Raw genomic sequence first — 11,647 nt, forward strand, 5'->3', positions numbered from 1 at the left:
TTAGAACATGAACATGCTTGTAATCATGATATTAACACATACACACATGCTCCACATGATAACAGCACACTTCACAGTCAATTTTTATGTATAACACACATTCCACATGAACTGAAAATGTAACTGCTATATGAAATAAAATGAAAACTAAAACATTTGTTCACTGGCTAGCCCAGAGATGTGCACAGTTACAACCCAACAATACCTATTTATACCCAAATCCCTAAATTATACAATTAGGGTTTATAGAAAAATCTCCAAATTCCAACAGTGAAATTAACTTACCTAATCTTCAAATTGACGTCGACCCATCCTTCCTCTGACTCTCCTGCTCCATTCCCACGCGCCAATTGCTATTCTAGACTCGCCTAATCGATTGATTTTTCTTCTAGGGTTTCAGAGAAAGGGTGAGAAGAAAAATCAATCAAATAGGGGGCTAGAAAGAGGGGGGGATGATAGTAGTGATGGGTTTAGGTTGTTGGTCGATAGGGTGATGATGGTGGAGGTGTGGTGGTGGCAGTGGAGGTGAAGAAGGTGGTGGTACGGTTGCAGGGAGAGGCGACAGGGGAGAAGGGTCTGCCGCAGGGTAAGGTGGAGAAGAAAGGGGCTCGATGGTTTGGGAGAAGGGTGTGTTTGGGTGGCTGGTATAGGGTTTGGTTTCTAGGGTGTTAGGCGGCTTCATCAAATTGGATGAACAGCAAGGATGAGCCGTGGGATGTGGAGCTGGTAGGTAGATCGGACGGTGATGCGGAGGCAAGCGAGGAGCGACCGTCAGATTTTTTGATACAACGAAGTTAACGGCTCTAGATGGGGTTAGGTGTTGTAGTGTAAGGCGGAGATATCAAACGTTGATGAACAGCAAGGGAGCGACCGTTGGATTCAACTACCATCTAATCTGGAGGCTTGGAATTTCAGCGCTGTGGTGCTCGGCAGAGACTTCAGATTTTGATGCTCTATGAAGGAGCGACCCTCGGATGCTTCTGAGAACTGATCTGATGGCTGAGAACGGAGGCGCTTTTGTGTGTAGAAAATGAGGTTGTGCGCACCATTCTTCGCGGCTTCCTTGCGTAATTTCTCCCGGCTTTTCACTACTTTTCTGCTCTTTTCGCTCCGCGACTCATCCGAACTTTATTTATTACCTAAAAATGCAAAATTAATTAATAAAAATATTTATTCTTGAAAACAATGAAAATACAGAATATGGGATAAAATGTAGAATTAATGCACAAAAGATGAGTTAAAATGCCAACAAAAAGGGATAAATATATACAATATTTGGCACTCATCACATAGTCCAGTAGTTTAATCATTTCATTACCGCCTATCCTACAATTAGTAAAAGTAATTTATTTGTTAAACAGTAGTTTTACTGTAGGCAATTCTTATAACCTATAATCCATATGATCTTCGAACTGAAGGTATGTCGATCACCTTAGGATGGGATTTAAGGTTGGTGTGAAAGCAATTCTCTTGACCACTCACAATTGATTGACCTACTTGCATTTAAGATCTGTGTAAATCCCATATCTTCTGTAATTATCATTAAATACTGCATCTAGATGTGAATGATATTAACCTAATACATGGCTCTGAAAATTTATTGAAAATGCATGTTTGTGGTTTATAAAAATGGGCATACAAGGAGGTAAAATGTTTGAAGCATTTTGATCCCATATCCTCTGTGTGTATACCAGACTTATGAATGCTACATATAATATGAGTGATAATAGTTCAATACACGACACTGTGATTTTCATGGACAGGCGCATGTATGTTTGTGATTGATGAAAATGTGTGAAAATAGTCCGCATCCTCTGTGTACCCAATCTTTGGTTCTGTTGTACAATAAATGCTGAAACTAAATATTACAGCCTTGTAGACTTGTTTGGGTCATGCATGTATATAAGGATTTCTTTGTGTGCCTCCATGCCATGTTGATGTTAGGTCAGTGTATTAAAATACAAGGGCAAAATTTGTTCCTTAATGTTGCCTAGCTTAGTTTTTTCCTGTTGATTCGTATTTCCAATACCATTAGTTCAGAATTCTGCCGACATACCTTAACTTTGTTCGCATTTTGAAGACTTCACAAATCATGATGCTTTTGAGTTGGTGTTCAATCATGACAGACAGGTAATGACTTTATTCAATATTTTTTTTACTATTTTTTTAATTTTTGTTCTTGAATTCCTAAAATACAATATCATAGTTTTAGTAAATGGTTGGTCTCTTCCCCTGTTCTGTGAACACCTTTTCAAGTTTCTATAGACTTACAGCTGTGTTTACATGGATAGTTTATTACAAGCGAGGACTTTTTGAATTGGGTGTATGCGTTCTGTATTAAATTGGATATAAATGGTTGTATTAACTTCTACTTGTAGAGTCCAAGCGTTGAAATTGTCACTTACAAGAGAATTCGCTTCACAGACGAAGCGGTTATTTTGGATGTGGGAGACCACATAAATATACAAGCCCACACATGCATATGAGGCAAGATTGTGTGTATCTGGCAGGTAAATGTCTCCTAGTTTTTTGTCTGTGACTTAAAGTTGTTTGATTACTTATAAAACGTATCAATAATGTTGACTTCTTATTAAATGTGTGTTTCATATGAAATACAAACTATCTTTTTTGTAGGGAATCCCGGTTTAGCTGTGTTCATGAAGGCGAGGTGATGCAACTAGATTGCTCGTAGGTCTGCGCCTACTACAGGTGGTGTTAAGAACTTGCACTGATACCATTTTGGAACTTTGATATTCGGTAAATTTCTGCTCTTGGCAAGTTCATTATGTGTTTTTGTAGTTACTTAGTTTCCCATGGGTAGGTTGTGTGCACGTAGAATGTGCGGTATTGGTTATTGAACCAACAAATTTGTACACCTTTTAGTTGTATACTTGTACGCTGATTTCTTCAAGCATACCATTCATGTTTAACTATGTGTTCGTCTAAGTAGTGTTGCTATTACTTGTTTCCTTTCGTACTCTTTGCTGGGGTTGTCATAGTTTTGATTAATGGTCTAGAATTATGTTAAATGATAGATTTATCTAAGCTCGTTACATGGTATGATACATGTAATAAACTAAAAAAATCATTATCATTCATTTGTATATTTTTGTTCTCTTGTAGCTTCTTGTCACATTGTGATCTGCAGTTGTCCTTATTGAAGTTGGGCTTTGCATCTCACGAGTGTTTGCTTGATCCTACACATGGCAAAGGCTCGGAAGATAGATTATGGTGGTCTTTGGAGCAGTTGCAGTATAAAATGTGTGTGTGGAATATGTATGAAGAGATTGGAGAACTTTATCCATCTTTTGAAGTTATGATGAGGTTAGGGATTGTAGATTGATATGTATGAATTGCAGATTGAAAGAGAATAGATTGCAGTTGTGTTTCAGGTTTAATTGTATTGCATGTTTGTAAACTAGAAAATTCAGGTTTAATCCAGTTTGGGGTTTATTTGTAGTTCAGGCCCGTAAACGGAGAGTGCAGGTCCATCATCGAGACCAAGGCATGTAGATTGGAATCCCGGATCCATGAAAATGGTCTGGGCTACCCATTTTTTTTTAATTGTGAGTTAAAAATTGTCACGGGTTTAGCTGTGACAAGAAATGTAATTAAAAAAAACGTGTCATCCTCTTAAGAATAACACGCGTCAACAAATATTGTGACGTGTCATTCAACTAATTGTTGTAAATAGAGAGTAACAGTTAAAACCGTTAAGATATATGTGACAAATATGACACGTGTCGCAATCATAAAATTAGGTATTTTGTGGTTATTAATTATTGTAACGCTTTTTATATGTGACTGTATCTGGCTATTGTCACAGATAAAACCGTTACAAAACACCATCACAATTATTAATAACGGCCTATTTAGTATTGTTATCACCGTTACAAATTCAATCAGTAACAAGTATAACATGTGACAAAATCCTGAAAATGGTGTAGTGTTATATTTGTTTATATAATTGAAATAATACAGGTTGTGCGTATGAATCAATCAATTGGAAATCCGACCTTTGGTTGTTGATTGATATTGATTGATCCTTGGATATTGGCCTTTGGTACCGTCCAAGTTATTCCTTGTGTTTGATTATAGACTCGCTGATTCTTATTAGCTTGAGTGAATCAAAACAAGAGAGAGATATTAACTCCTTGAGATACTTTTATCTAGATTAAGTCTGACTGTCTAGTTGATTCTCTAGTAAATGTTTCGGAGTTAGTCCATACAGATTGGTAATCGAAATATTGGGTGGTGTTGTTAGACCCCCGCTTTTTCAGATCCTTTCCCAATATTTGAATCCTGATGGGGTAAAAATCATAGTCTAGACCACCAAGGAACTCAATGATTCGACCATTTTGAATTCTCTTTTGTAACTTGGTTGTATCAGCTACACACTCCATGTCACATCGATGGAGGAAATCAAGCTCTTTCCATAGAGCTTGAAGAGAATTATACTAGGCCGACAAGATTTGATTATTCTATCGTGTCTCTATAGTTCGACGATTCAAATCATAGATCTGTGCAACATCATGACTTACTGATAGACACATTTTTTGTGTCTGATTTGTCTCGATTCTATATATAGATAGTGCTAATTTTTTCTACTTATTACAGTGTTTTATGTGTGTGTATTTTTGGAAATTAAATATGTCTGGAAAAAAATTGGCTTGAATAGTGTTAAAGGAACACTCACTTTAGATAAGGGCACCGACATTACACGTGCTAAAGGAACTCTAGTAGCGGACAGGGGGACACCATCTTCTTTTCCAATTTGAATTCGGATTTTGGCGGGAAACCAGGTTGTAGATTTAGGGTTCGAGTTTTGGAAGAGTTTTTGAGAGACTCAATCACTGATTTTCATGGGTTGGACTTGTTATGGATATACAATGCTGGCATGCATGGGTGTTTGATTGGGTTGGATTTGGTTAGATAATCGAGTTGAAGCAGAAAAGGGTAGATAAACTTTCTCAGGTTTTTCTGTTTGATTTTGTTGGAAACTCCGAGAGGTTTAAGGAAACATAAGATTTTTAAGATACGTATCTAATAAATAGTTCGAGAGGAGCTGGACAGTCCAAAAACGCGTGAATCAAATTGGCAGAGAGATTATTGCCGTGACTTGGACAGAAAGAAAAGAAAAAATTTAATCGGAATTTTTAAGTTTTGTGGGGTGTAAAAAGCGTGGTCGAGTCTCAGACAAGGTTACAAAAGTTATAGAAGAAGTTTGGTGGAGTTTAGAGTCAAGAACATGGAGAAATCAAGAGTTGTAGGAAATCTTTTATGCTGCTCAGGGCTGTCGTTCATTCCGTGGTCTATTCATTCAAATTTAACAGTTTTGTAACAATGTTTGCAAGGTTTATCTTCGGGGTTGCAACACTTAGTTAAGGTTTCCTTTGTAACACTCGATCTGTAGCGCCTCTACAGCGTTGCAGAATCCCTGAATATTTTAAGCAAGTGACTAACATGAGGAGCTAAACCCCTTTGATGAGGCGGCGGGGGAATCCATTGTTCTAAGAAAAGTGGTATATTGTTTGCTTTGATTAAAAATTGATTTAATGATTTTTATTAAGCAATTGTAATTTCTTTTTGAAAGATCATGCTTAGCCTAGGGTTTTTGATGTTTTATGATTTTGATTTACAATTGTTACTTTGAAAATCTACTTTTGCAAAATAATAGTCACTTTAAACATAAAGAATTGCATGAATAACGATTATATTGAACCACTCAATTGGTTAATGGTGAAATCCCGAGTTTCGGTGCTTTATATAATCTTAATACCAACGTTGTTTTGAGTTTTTTAGTTTAATTATTAGGATTTGAGTCTAAAAATCATCTTTCACAAGTCTGAGAAACAAACTTTTTCTTATCACTTCCAAAACCACATCGCTCACCACATGGATCTGAGCAATTGCATTCCATACTTGTTTTGTTGTTGCTAGGCGCATAAAACTACTCCTTAGATCAAGAGACATTGAATCTCATTTTTAGGGCTTTTTCTTCCACCCAAGGCTCATATATAGGGTATGTGGTTGTTGGACATGCTTCCAGTTAGATAATAAGACCAGCGATGTAAATAATAAGACCGAACAAGATAGTCGGTATCATCCAACTTACAAGATGGCATGTCATCTTGACATTCATATTATCAATATGAAAAAAATCTAGAGATGTTGAACTCTTAGAATGAGACAAACTACTATTCTCAGAAATACTAGCCACAAATCTCCTTTTAATTCAACAACAAAGACAAACTTCAATGGAGAAACCCACTTGCAAACAACAATACACTTTTTAAGAACATCTCACAGCTTTAAGGATGTAACTCAAAAATATGAATATCAGATTTAGGTCGGGTTTTCTTTTCTCTCTTGCTTGAGCTCTAAGTTGTTTAATCAAGATAGAGTGAGTGAAAGAGTGTGACCAGAGGAGAAGTCCTCTCTTTTATACAAAGACCCTGTTATCACCCATGTCTGATCTACGGACAAATTTGTTGGTTTTGTTGGTTTACATTAAAGCAACCCAAGTACTGCCACCGTCCTAAAGAACATTCGTAGTACTTTCTCAAGAGCTCAGTCTTATGCTCTGTATCTGATGCCAGCTCTTTCTTTTGCTAGTCGACAATAATTTGGATGTGAAATTGCAACCTTACATATTAGATACCTTGGGCGTCCTCTCAAATCCACCAGGCTTACTTATACCGGTTACATTCACTTTATACTAGATGCCTGCTTTTTTTTAGCTAATTAAAAGAGTATACACGGAAATAAACATTATAATATTTAGAAGTTTCCTAATGGGATGTCGTTGACCTGAACCGTAAACAACCTACACCTGGGAGCTTACCTATAACCAAAAGACAAAAGTAGATCAAATTCATGCCCAGGCTTTAACACAGACTCAGTTAAAGTAGTGTGTGCTAAAAAGTAAACAAAAAGAATAGCATAAATCATATCTGGTATACAGAAAATACAATATCCAAATGCTAATGACCACAGGTACCTGGGTGGTCCGCCAAATGTTCAATGAGCAAGGTGCCCTTCCAATAACCTTTACCATTCACTAATAAATTAACTGTGGTAGGAGTGAAGTGCTAAATAACTGAAACTACACTACCCAAATTCAAAACAGCTTCTTCAAATGTCCTGTCAGGACAAAATCAAGGCAAGAGATGTTACTAACTCCGCAAGCGAACATTTTTCTTTGAATATAAAATAAAATAATCTAGAAATTCTGTAGTTGAACAGCACAGCCAAATCCAAGAATTTCTGATCCCGTTTCGATATATAAGCTTTTGCAGTAAGCATTTTGCAAGAAGATTATATTCCTTTACAAACACCTAAAGCAGATAAGCCTAGTAGGGCTCGGGAATTTATATGGAAATGTGCCACCAGGTTAGAGGAAACACCGAGGCCAGGCATTTTCCATGCATCATTAATCCATCAGTAGCATCAGCATATCAACTAAGAATAATAAGTTCTGACTTTAACTAAAGATACACAAGAAACAAGTTCAGAAGAAAAGAAATTTACTGGAGACTCCAAAAAAGGGATGCTACATTACAACTAAAGAAGGTGAAATGCTGACAGGGATGAGGATAGACCAACAGCGATCCAATCCATTAGACTACGCTAATTCATAATAGTTAGGAATAATAACTTAATGAGAAAAGCCCAAACCTCACCCCTTATACTTGGATCAACACCCTAACTCCACAACGAGAAGTAAGAACTAAGAGCAACAAGTATCAATAGCAGAAGGGTCTGCACTTAAGGTAATGTCGTCTTTAACAAAACCATAGCGCATATGGAAGATCTGAAATAACTCGCACTACTGATGTTGAGAAGCTAAGATACTTCCACCAAATATAAACCCTTAAACTATCTTAAGCTTCCCTGCAACTACTGGTGTTGAGAAGCTAGATACACAGGAAGACATAAATATGTAACCAAAATGACTATCACAAAATACACCTGACAGGCAGAGTTACAATTAGCATAGACAAATATGACTATCGCAACATACACCTGACCATCGCAACATACAACCAGCATAGACAAAAACATGGCGAATTCGCGATACACGCATGAATCAACAAACCCTTTACTTAAATCCAGGTAAATTTTTTGAATTCTAAATAAACCTCTAACTTAAAACAACATAAATCTAACTCATGTTTCCACCATATCGCTAACATGGTAACACCTGAACAGCTTACTCTCTAAGAAGCACATGACCGCAAAAGTTGGGACAAACAAAGAATCATTATCCCCACTACAGCTAACAGCTGATTGCGCCTCGCCATGGTCCAATATCAGATTCAGCTCTTTTATCATCTTCATATCAAAGAAACACCAGTCTAAGAAGGGTGTAAGGATATTCACAAACACTCAGGGACATTATGAATACAGAATACATAGACTAAATTAGAACACTTAGGACTTCATCGTTCATGATAAAGAGGCCAGCAGCCCTATGGTACGTGCTACCTCAGAAAACCAGGTTGATTCCTTTTTCATATCAATGCATAATGATTGAATTAATGATAAGACAGCTTACCAAGGTAAATGCACATATATGTGGCAGTTACTAAAGAAAAACTAAATCGTAATTTCAGAAAATCTGAATTCAGGTATGCTAGTTTCAATAGTAGTTAATAGATAAATAGGACTAAGTGATCAGTCAGGATCCAGAGAGTTAGTTTGGCATATGAGCACAAAATGATTTTGAGAATACACAGGGATTCACAATTTAAGAATTACCTGTTCCAAACAAGGAGCGCGCATTTACACCATCTGATGTACATATCAAGCACTGTTAAGAAAACCTCAGTCACACCATCTGATGTGCTTATGATGTACTATAAACGAGTGTGAAAGAATGATTGATCAGTATCAGCGACACCCTGCGTAGACACATACTTCCAATGACTAAGCTACAGAATTATACACATTACAGAAGTATATTAAATTGATCTTAGAAAGTGTTCTTTGAGGCATGCTAGGAATGTACCATTAAATGTATAATTTGGATCCAGTATAAAAGGACAAAATAAGGATCTGACAGAAATATATCTACGTAGACAATGCAGAACCCAAAGAGCATACAAAAAAAGCAAAGCAACCCAGGTAAAATCCACTCAATAGCGATCTTGAATTTTTTAGAGGTATTCACGGTGCACACATGACTCACATTCCCCTCCATAACCCAGTATCATTTGATGATAACATAGTGAAGCGCAAAATACCAAAAGAGAATAGAACACAAGTTTGAATGGCAAAACTTTTGTTTAATCTGGGTGCAACTTACTGGTTCAACTTGTGCAGTTATCACAAGACGAGTCTGTGCATTTGCAACAAAAAGAATTGAATTGTCGTGCTGAGCTCTTGACAATGATACTGTCATTCTGCACACAATGATTTCGAAATAAAATAAAATACAGATCAAGGATTGACTACAAATATATTTCCTTAAAGAGAAACCAATGCCATGATATATCAAAGAGAGAAACCTTGCAAAAATATGTTCATAAGGGTTTTTTCGTTTCTAGCCTACCGTAACTTGTTTGGGACTAAAGGCTTGGTTGTTGTTGTTGTTGTAAAAATGACTACATTTGGAAGGCAGATATGCTATGCATGAATAGAATCAATAAAATAAACGTAACTTGCCGCTACATTTAGTTACGAGAGAATCGAGATAGTAGTGAAAAATAATAATTGCCGCATATGTTAAATTTCGCATGGATCATTCGGCAGATCTTGGTAGGATGAACGTTATTGGTCGAATTTCTGCAGTAGTTACTCTCAAATCATCATAAGCTGGGAGAAAAGTAATTAGCCTATGTACACTCTAAAGATGAAAAACAGTTCATAAGCACCCATTCCAACAACATAGCCAAGCATGAGGTAAATATGCCAAATAAGTATAAATAGTACTAGTAGAAGCTTGACAATGAATATACGGAAAATTTGTGTACTCGCTGACACAAGTACCTGGAATCCAAAAGCATATTCCAAGAGATCTCTAAGCCCAAAAACCTCAAAATCAGCAAGTTGGTAACAATTCAGTGAATGTCACTGAAGATGACCCAGGAAGGGTAACAACCATAAAGAGAAGCTGATCACATAAAAGATTTGAGGTTATATTTGAAAGTTTTCATCGCTTAATGAGTAAGACGGACCAACCAGTAAGCCTATACATACCTTTTCACCACCACCCAAACTGAAACAACATCAACTCATGATATCAGAAAACCCCTAAAACCCAAATTAAAGATACAAAGACAGAATTCAAATGTCAAATCTTTCCATCATAACAAACTAACCTCACCTCAAATCTTTCATTTGAAAAAATTATCCATCACCACCACCACACCATCATCACCAGGAATCATAGGACTTTCTGATACTATCATGTCTTTTGTATCATCACAATAGGAACCAGATGAAGTAAATCGCAACCCTAATCAATAAAAACAACAGTTGAATCGAAACTTTTAACGAGAAAATCAAGAGCTTGAAAATTTACCCTAAGAGATCGAAGATGATGAAGAACAGTCATACATAATTACCCAATTAATCGCGAGAAGGATTTTGTCATTGACAGCATAGATTACCGTTGAAATTGATTTTTTATTCGAGGGTATTGACTTCTACTTCACCATCACCAGAGCCAAAATCGAACAACTTAATCGATTTGTTCAGAAATGTATGAAACATGTTGAGAAAATTTTGAGAGAAGAAAATGAGGGAAATCTTGAGATCAAATAGTTGAAGGAGTTTTTCTAGGGAGGCTAAGCTAGGTTTTCCTTTGTGTTTGAATCTTCTTCTGAGAAAAACCGAAAGCAAGATTACAAATCCAAATTCTAGGGTTTACAAAATCAAAGATACTTTTGATTTTTGAAAAACGGGTTTTTCATACCTGAGATTATAGATTTGTAGAACTTATACATGAATTATACTTTGATTTCTAGGGTTTTATGGGTCTCTTGTTTCACTTAGAAAAAAACTAGTCTCTCTTCAAAAAGAAAATAGTACTTCCTCCGTTACTTTTTAATAGGACCAGTTTCTTTTTATGATAAAATTAAGGAAATTAAGAGAACTAATTATTGAAAGTGGTTTTCTAGACACTTGTCAATAAAAGAAATGAAGTGAAATGGTCCCCATGACACTTGTCAGCCAAAGAAATAAGTGAAATGATCCACATAACACTTGTCATCAAAAGAAGTTAAAAGAAAAGTGGTCCCAAAAAATTAAAGTAATATTTGACTTTCTCAATTAGGAAACTGACCTATTTTTTTGAAATATTTATTTATAGAAACTGACGTATTAAAAAGTAACGGAGGGAGTAAGTTTTAGTTCTTAGGCCGAGTCTATTAGAGCAACCACAGCCATGAGACGGACCAAATACCGATTTGTTCAGAAATTTTGAGAGAAGAAAATGAGGGAAATCTTGAGATCAAATAGTTGAAGGAGTTTTTCTAGGGAGGCTAAGCTAGGTTTTCCTTTGTGTTTGAATCTTCTTCTGAGAAAAACCGAAAGCAAGATTACAAATCCGAATTCTAGGGTTTACAAAATCAAAGATACTTTTGATTTTTGAAATACGGGTTTTTCATACCTGAGATTATAGATTTGTAGAACTTATACATGA

The 11,647-nt window shown here is 36.2% G+C and overlaps 1 long non-coding RNA gene across 6 annotated transcripts; it reads right to left on the minus strand.

Moving 5' to 3' along the window:
* Positions 1–6,102: 6,102 nt before the first annotated feature.
* Positions 6,103–11,000, minus strand: LOC113335780. 6 transcript variants are annotated; one of them, XR_003353471.1, is made up of 8 exons: positions 10,569–11,000; positions 10,328–10,459; positions 10,201–10,219; positions 9,991–10,114; positions 9,308–9,404; positions 8,761–8,903; positions 7,001–7,143; positions 6,103–6,844 (listed from the first exon to the last, which is right to left on the minus strand). It is a non-coding gene; the product is annotated as an uncharacterized LOC113335780 (long non-coding RNA). The 6 variants fall into 6 exon arrangements; XR_003353474.1 differs by having other exon boundaries at positions 10,323–10,459; XR_003353476.1 differs by having other exon boundaries at positions 10,561–11,000.
* Positions 11,001–11,647: the final 647 nt, after the last annotated feature.

This window comes from Papaver somniferum, unplaced genomic scaffold, assembly GCF_003573695.1.
Source record: "Papaver somniferum cultivar HN1 unplaced genomic scaffold, ASM357369v1 unplaced-scaffold_15, whole genome shotgun sequence".
NCBI lineage: Eukaryota > Viridiplantae > Streptophyta > Magnoliopsida > Ranunculales > Papaveraceae > Papaver > Papaver somniferum.